A 6000-nucleotide genomic window follows, 5' to 3' on the forward strand; every position below is an offset into this window, starting at 1 on the left:
ACAGGACTATATGATCTCACATAAAAAGTGATTAAAAATATGTCATAGAACAATTTGCATAATATGATCCTATTTATATCATGAAATCCATCCTGCATTATGAGTTTACATATACACATTTATTCATGCACTTTAACACCTTTATTAGGATATAATTCACATTTAGAGCATACATTTAAAGTGAAGAGTTTGGGACCTCCCTGGTGGCCAGGTGACTAAGACTCCATGCTCCCAATGCAGGGAGCCCAGATTTGATTCCTGGTCAGGGAACTAGATATCACATGTCCCAACTAAGAGTTCACATGCCACGACTAAAGATCTCACATGAAGCAACTAAAGATGCCACAACTAAGACCTGGCACAGTCAAATAAATAAATGTTAAAAAAAAAAATAGGGTGAACAATTCACTGTTTTTCACTCTATTCATTGCTTTTCATTCTAACCACAGAGCTGTACATGTACAACTATCATCTATCAACCACACAATGATCATCACCATCTAATTTTAGACCATTTTCATCACCCCAGAAAGAAACCCTGTACCTATTAGCATTAATTCCTATTTCCCCCACCCCTCAGTCCTAAGGCAACCACTAATCTACTTTCTCCAGTAGCATATTGGGCACCTACCAACCTGGGGAGTTCATCTTTCAGTCTCCTACCTTTTTGCCTTTTCATACTGTTCATGCGGTTATCAAGGCAAGAACACTGAAGTGGTTTGCCATTCCCTTCTCCAGTGGACCACGTTTTGTCAGAACCCTCCACAATGACCCATCCATCTTGGGTGGCCCATGGCTCATCATTTCATTGAGTTAGACAAGGCTGTGGACCATGTGATCAGACTGGGTAGTTTTCTTTGATTGTGATTTTTAGTCTGTTTGCCCTATGATCAGTTCAGTTCAGTTCATTAGCTCAGTCGTGTACAACTTGAGAACCCCATGGACTGCAGCACACCAGACCTCCCTGTCCATCATCAACTCCCGGAGTTTACCCAAACTCATCTCCTTTGAGTCGGTGATGCCATCCAACCATCTCTTCCTCTGTAGTCCTCTTCTCCTCTTGCCTTCAGTCTTTCCCAGCATCAGAGTCTTTTCAAATGAGTCAGCTCTTCCCATCAGGTAGCCAAAGTATTGGAGTTTCAGCTTCAGCATCAGTCCTTCCAATGAACATTCAAAACTGATTTCCTTTAGGATGGACTGGTTGGATCTCCTTGCAGTCCAAGGGGCTCTCCAGAGTCTTCTCCAACACCACAGTTCAAAGGCATCAATTCTTCAGCACTCAGATTTCTTTATAGTCCAACTCTCACATCCATACATGACTATTGGAAAAACCATAGCCTTGACTAGACGGACTTTTGTTGGCAAAGTAATGTCTCTGCTTTTTAATATGCTATCTAAGTTGGTCACAACTTTTCTTCCAAGGAGCAAGTGTCTTTTAATTTCATAGCTGCAGTCACCATCTGCAGTGATTTTGGAGCCCAAAAAAATAAAGTCTGCCACTGTTTCAACTGTTTCTCCATCTATTTGCCATGAAGTGATGGAACCAGATGCCATGATCTCTGTTTTCTGAATGTTGAGCTTTAAGCCAACTTTTTCACTCTCCTCTTTCACTTTCATCAAGAGGCTCTTTAGTTCTTCTTCACTTTCTGCCATAAGGGTGGTGTCATCTGCATACCTGAGGTTATTGATATTTCTCCCAGCAATCTTAAGAGGCGTATAGAAACTTCCTGATGGGAGAGACTGACTGAGGGGGAAACTGGGTCTTGTTTTGATAGGTGGGGCCATGCTCAGTAAATCTTTGATCCAATTTTCTGTTGATGGGTAGGGCTGTGCTCCCTCTCTGTTATTTCAGTTCAGTTCAGTTCAGTCCCTCAGTCCTGTCGGACTCTGTGACCCCATGAATCGCAGCATGCCAGGCCACCCTGTCCATCACTAACTCCCGCAGTTTACTCAAACTCATGTCCATCGAGTCGATGATGCCATTCAACCATTTCATCCTCTGTCATCCCCTTTTCTTCCTGCCTTCAATCTTTCCCAGCATCAGGGTCTTTTCCAATGAGTCAGTTCTTCACATGAGGTGGCCAAAGTATTGGAGTTTCAGCTTCAACATCAGTCCTTCCAATGAATATTCAGGACTGATTTCCTTTAGGATGGACTGGGTGGATCTCCTTGCAGTCCAAGGGACTCTCAAGAGTCTTCTCCAACACCAAAGTTCAAAAGCGTCAATTCTTCAGTGCTCAGCTTTCTTACTAGTCCAACTCTCACATCCATACATGACTACTGGAAAAACCATAGCTTTGACTAGATGGACCTTTGTTGGTAATGTCTCTGCTTTCTAATATGCTATCTAGGTTGGTCATAACTTTTCTTCCAAGGAACAAGTGTCTTAATTTCATGGCTGCAGTCACCATCTCCAGTGAATTTGGAGCCCCCAAAAATAAAGTCTGTCACTATTTCCATGGTTTCTCCATCTGTTTGCCATGAAGTGATGGGACTGGATGCCATGATCTTTGTTTTCTGAATGTTGAGCTTTAAGCCAACTTTTTCACTCCCCTCTTGCGCTTTCATCAAGAGGCTCTTTAGTTCTTCTTCACTTTCTGACGTAAGGGTGGTGTTATTTGCATATCTGAGGTTATTGATATTTCTCCCAGCAATCTTGATTCCAGCTTGTGCTTCATCCAGCCCCGCGTTTCTCATGATGTACTCTGCATGTAAGTTAAATAAGTAGGCTGACAACATACAGCCTTGACGTACTCCTTACCCTATTTGGAAAACAGTCTGATGTTCCATGTCCAGTTCTAACTGTTGCTTCCTGACCTGCACACAGATTTCTTAAGAGGCAGGTCAGGTGGTCTGGTCAACAGTGGAGGGGCTCTGGGTGTCTCAGACTAGGTTATGGCATAAGCCCTCTTGGAGGAGGTCGCCATTAACCCCATCATAGAGCTGCCATAACTTACACAGGAGTGGGGAAAGAGAGTCTTGGAGGGCACAAACAGAACCTGTGCACACCAGGACCCAGGAGAAAGGAGCAGTGACCCCACAAGAGACTGACCCAGATTTGCCCATGAGCGTAAAGGAGTCTTTGGCAGAGGCATGGGTCGGCGGTGGCCTGCTGCAGAGTTGAGGGCACTGAGTGTAGCAGTGCATGCATGGGACTTCATTACTTCTACCACAGTTTGGCCCCAGGTAAATAACAGGCTTAAGCAATACGTGAACCGTGAACTTCCAGATGTTCAAGCTGGTTTTAGAAAAGGCAGAGGAACCAGAGATCAAATTGCCAACATCCGCTCGATCATCAAAAAAGCAAGAGAGTTCCAGAAAAACATCTATTTCTGCTTTACTGACTACACCAAAGCCTCTGACTGTGTGGATCACAATAAATTGTGGAAAATTCTGAAAGAGATGGGAATACCAGACCACCTGACCCGCCTCTTGAGAGACCTGTACTCAGGTCAGGAAGCAACAGTTAGAACTGGACATGGAACAACAGACTGGTTCCAAATAAGGAGTACGTTAAGGCTATATATTGTCACCCTGCTAATTTATATGCAGAGTACATCATGAGAAATGCTGGGCTGGAAGAATCACAAGCTGGAATCAAGATTGCCAGGAGAAATATCAATAACCTCAGATATGCAGAGGATACCACCGTTATGGCAGAAAGTGAAGAGGAACTAAAAAGCCCTTGATGAAAGTGAAAGAGGAGAGTGAAAAAGTTGGCTTAAAGCTCAACATTCAGAAAACTAAGATCATGGCATCTGGTCCCATCACTTCATGGGAAATAGATAGGGAAACAGTGTCAGACTTTATTTTGGGGGGCTCCAAAATCACTGCAGATGGTGACTGCAACCATGAAATTAAAAGACGCTTACTCCTTGGAAGCAAAGTTATGATCAACCTAGACAGCATATTAGAAAGCAGAGACATTACTTTGCCAACAAAGGTCCGTCTAGTCAAGGCTATGGTTTTTCCAGTGGTCATGTACGGATGTGAGCGTTGGACTGTGAAGAAAGCGGAGTGCCAAAAAATTGATGCTTTTGAACTTTGGTGTTGGAGAAGACTCTTGAGAGTCCTTTGGACTGCAAGGAGATCCAACCAGTCCATCCTAAAGGAGATCAGTCCTAGGTGTTCATTGGAAGGACTGATAATGAAGCTGAAACTCCAGTACTTTGGCCACCTCATGCGAAGAACTGACTCATTGGAAAAGACCCTGATGCTGGGAGGGATTGGGGGCAGGAGGAGAAGGGGATGACAGAGAATGAGGTGGCTGGATGGCATCATCGACTCGATGGACATGAGTTTGAGTAAACTGCGGGAGTTGGTGATGGACAGGGAGGCCTGGCGTGCTGCAGTCCATGGGGTTGCAAAGGACACAAATGAGTGACTGAACTGAACTGAATCTACTTTCTGTCTCTAATAGATTTGTATATTCTGGACATAAGAATATAGTCATAAATCTATCACCTTTTGTGACAGGTATCTTAAATAATACTCCATCATATGACTATATTATTCTATATCCTATTCTCTCACCAGTTGACGGACATTTGGATTATTTATACTTCTTAACTATTATGAATAATTGTGGTATGAAATTTTCCTCTTGGGTATATGCTTAGGATTGGAATTGCTAGGTCATATAATAACTCTGCTTAACTTAAAAAAAAAAATTTTTTTTTTGGCCTAGCCAAACAGTACATGGGAGCTTAGTTCCCCAACCATGGATCGAACCCATGCCCACTGCATTGTCAGCTTGGAGTCTTAACACCTGGACTGCCAGGGAAGTCCTAAGTATACCTTATTTGATAATTCAAAATCAAAACACTTTTTAAAGGATTCAAAATTGTACAAACATACTTACAATGGTCAAAGACTAAAAGATGCTGCACAGAAGGAAAACATCCACAAAACTAGTTATCAGAATTGCGGGGGGCAACGTGCCAGAAAGGATTCCTCAAGAAAGTAGCATCTAAGCTGAGACAAGAAGGACAAGAGGTGTGTGCTGGATATAGATTGGAGCAAGAAAAGTGTTTAGTAGGGAATAAATGGCTCAGACGGTCAAGAATTCACCTGCAATGCAGAAGACCTGGGCTGGATCCCTGGGTTGGGAAAATCCCCTGGAGAAGAGAATGGCAATCCACTCCAGTATTCTTTTTTTTTTTTTCACTCCAGTATTTTTGCCTGGAGAATCCCATGAACAGAGGAGCCTGGAGGGCTACAGTCCATGAGAACCCAAAGAGTCGGACACGACTGAGCGACTAACACACACACACAGACACACACACGGGTGAGAAGATTATTAAAAGAACACACACACACACGAGTGAGAAGAGCATTAAAAGAAGCAAAAGTGCTTTAAGCTGTCTGGATTGGAGAAAGGATGGGGGGGGGGGGATGGCAAGAAAGGGGAAAGAGTGGAGAGAGAAACGGGGGTGCCGATCATCCTTGTCTATGTTAAGGGTTATAAGGCAAGGAAATGCCCTGATCAGATTTATTCGTTTTGGAAACATTCACTATGGAACTGTGGAGAGCATGAGGGGAAGGAGCAGGGGGTTCCATCAGGAGGCTGTTGCAGAAATCCAGAGGAGAAACGATGGTGGACAGAGACTGGCCCTACTGGAGAAGGAGAGGCTCTGGTTTGAGAGATCCTTAGAGGATTTGACGACTTGGACAAAGAGCTGAGGAAAACGGCAGGAGCCAAAGCCGACTCCCCATTGCCCAGGGTGATCTCCGAGGCGCCTAAAGGGCTTAATTAACTAACTGGAGAAGTAGCACCGCGTTCGGGAAGAAGACGGTGAGTGCTTTTGGACGCGTGGGAGTGAGCTACCTGCGGAGAAGCCAGGGAGAGACGTCCAATAGGGCGCTGGACGGAGGGGCAGGCGCTAGAGGCGCCTCGTCGGTGCTGACGAGGAAGGTGGAGTCAGTCCGCCCTTAACTATTCCCGGCCTCCGGGGAACCTCAGGTCAGAGCGCCGCCGGAAGCCGGTGTCACCGAGTCGGT

The sequence above is a fragment of the Cervus elaphus genome, chromosome 11 (genome assembly GCF_910594005.1).
Source record: "Cervus elaphus chromosome 11, mCerEla1.1, whole genome shotgun sequence".
Classification (NCBI taxonomy): domain Eukaryota; kingdom Metazoa; phylum Chordata; class Mammalia; order Artiodactyla; family Cervidae; genus Cervus; species Cervus elaphus.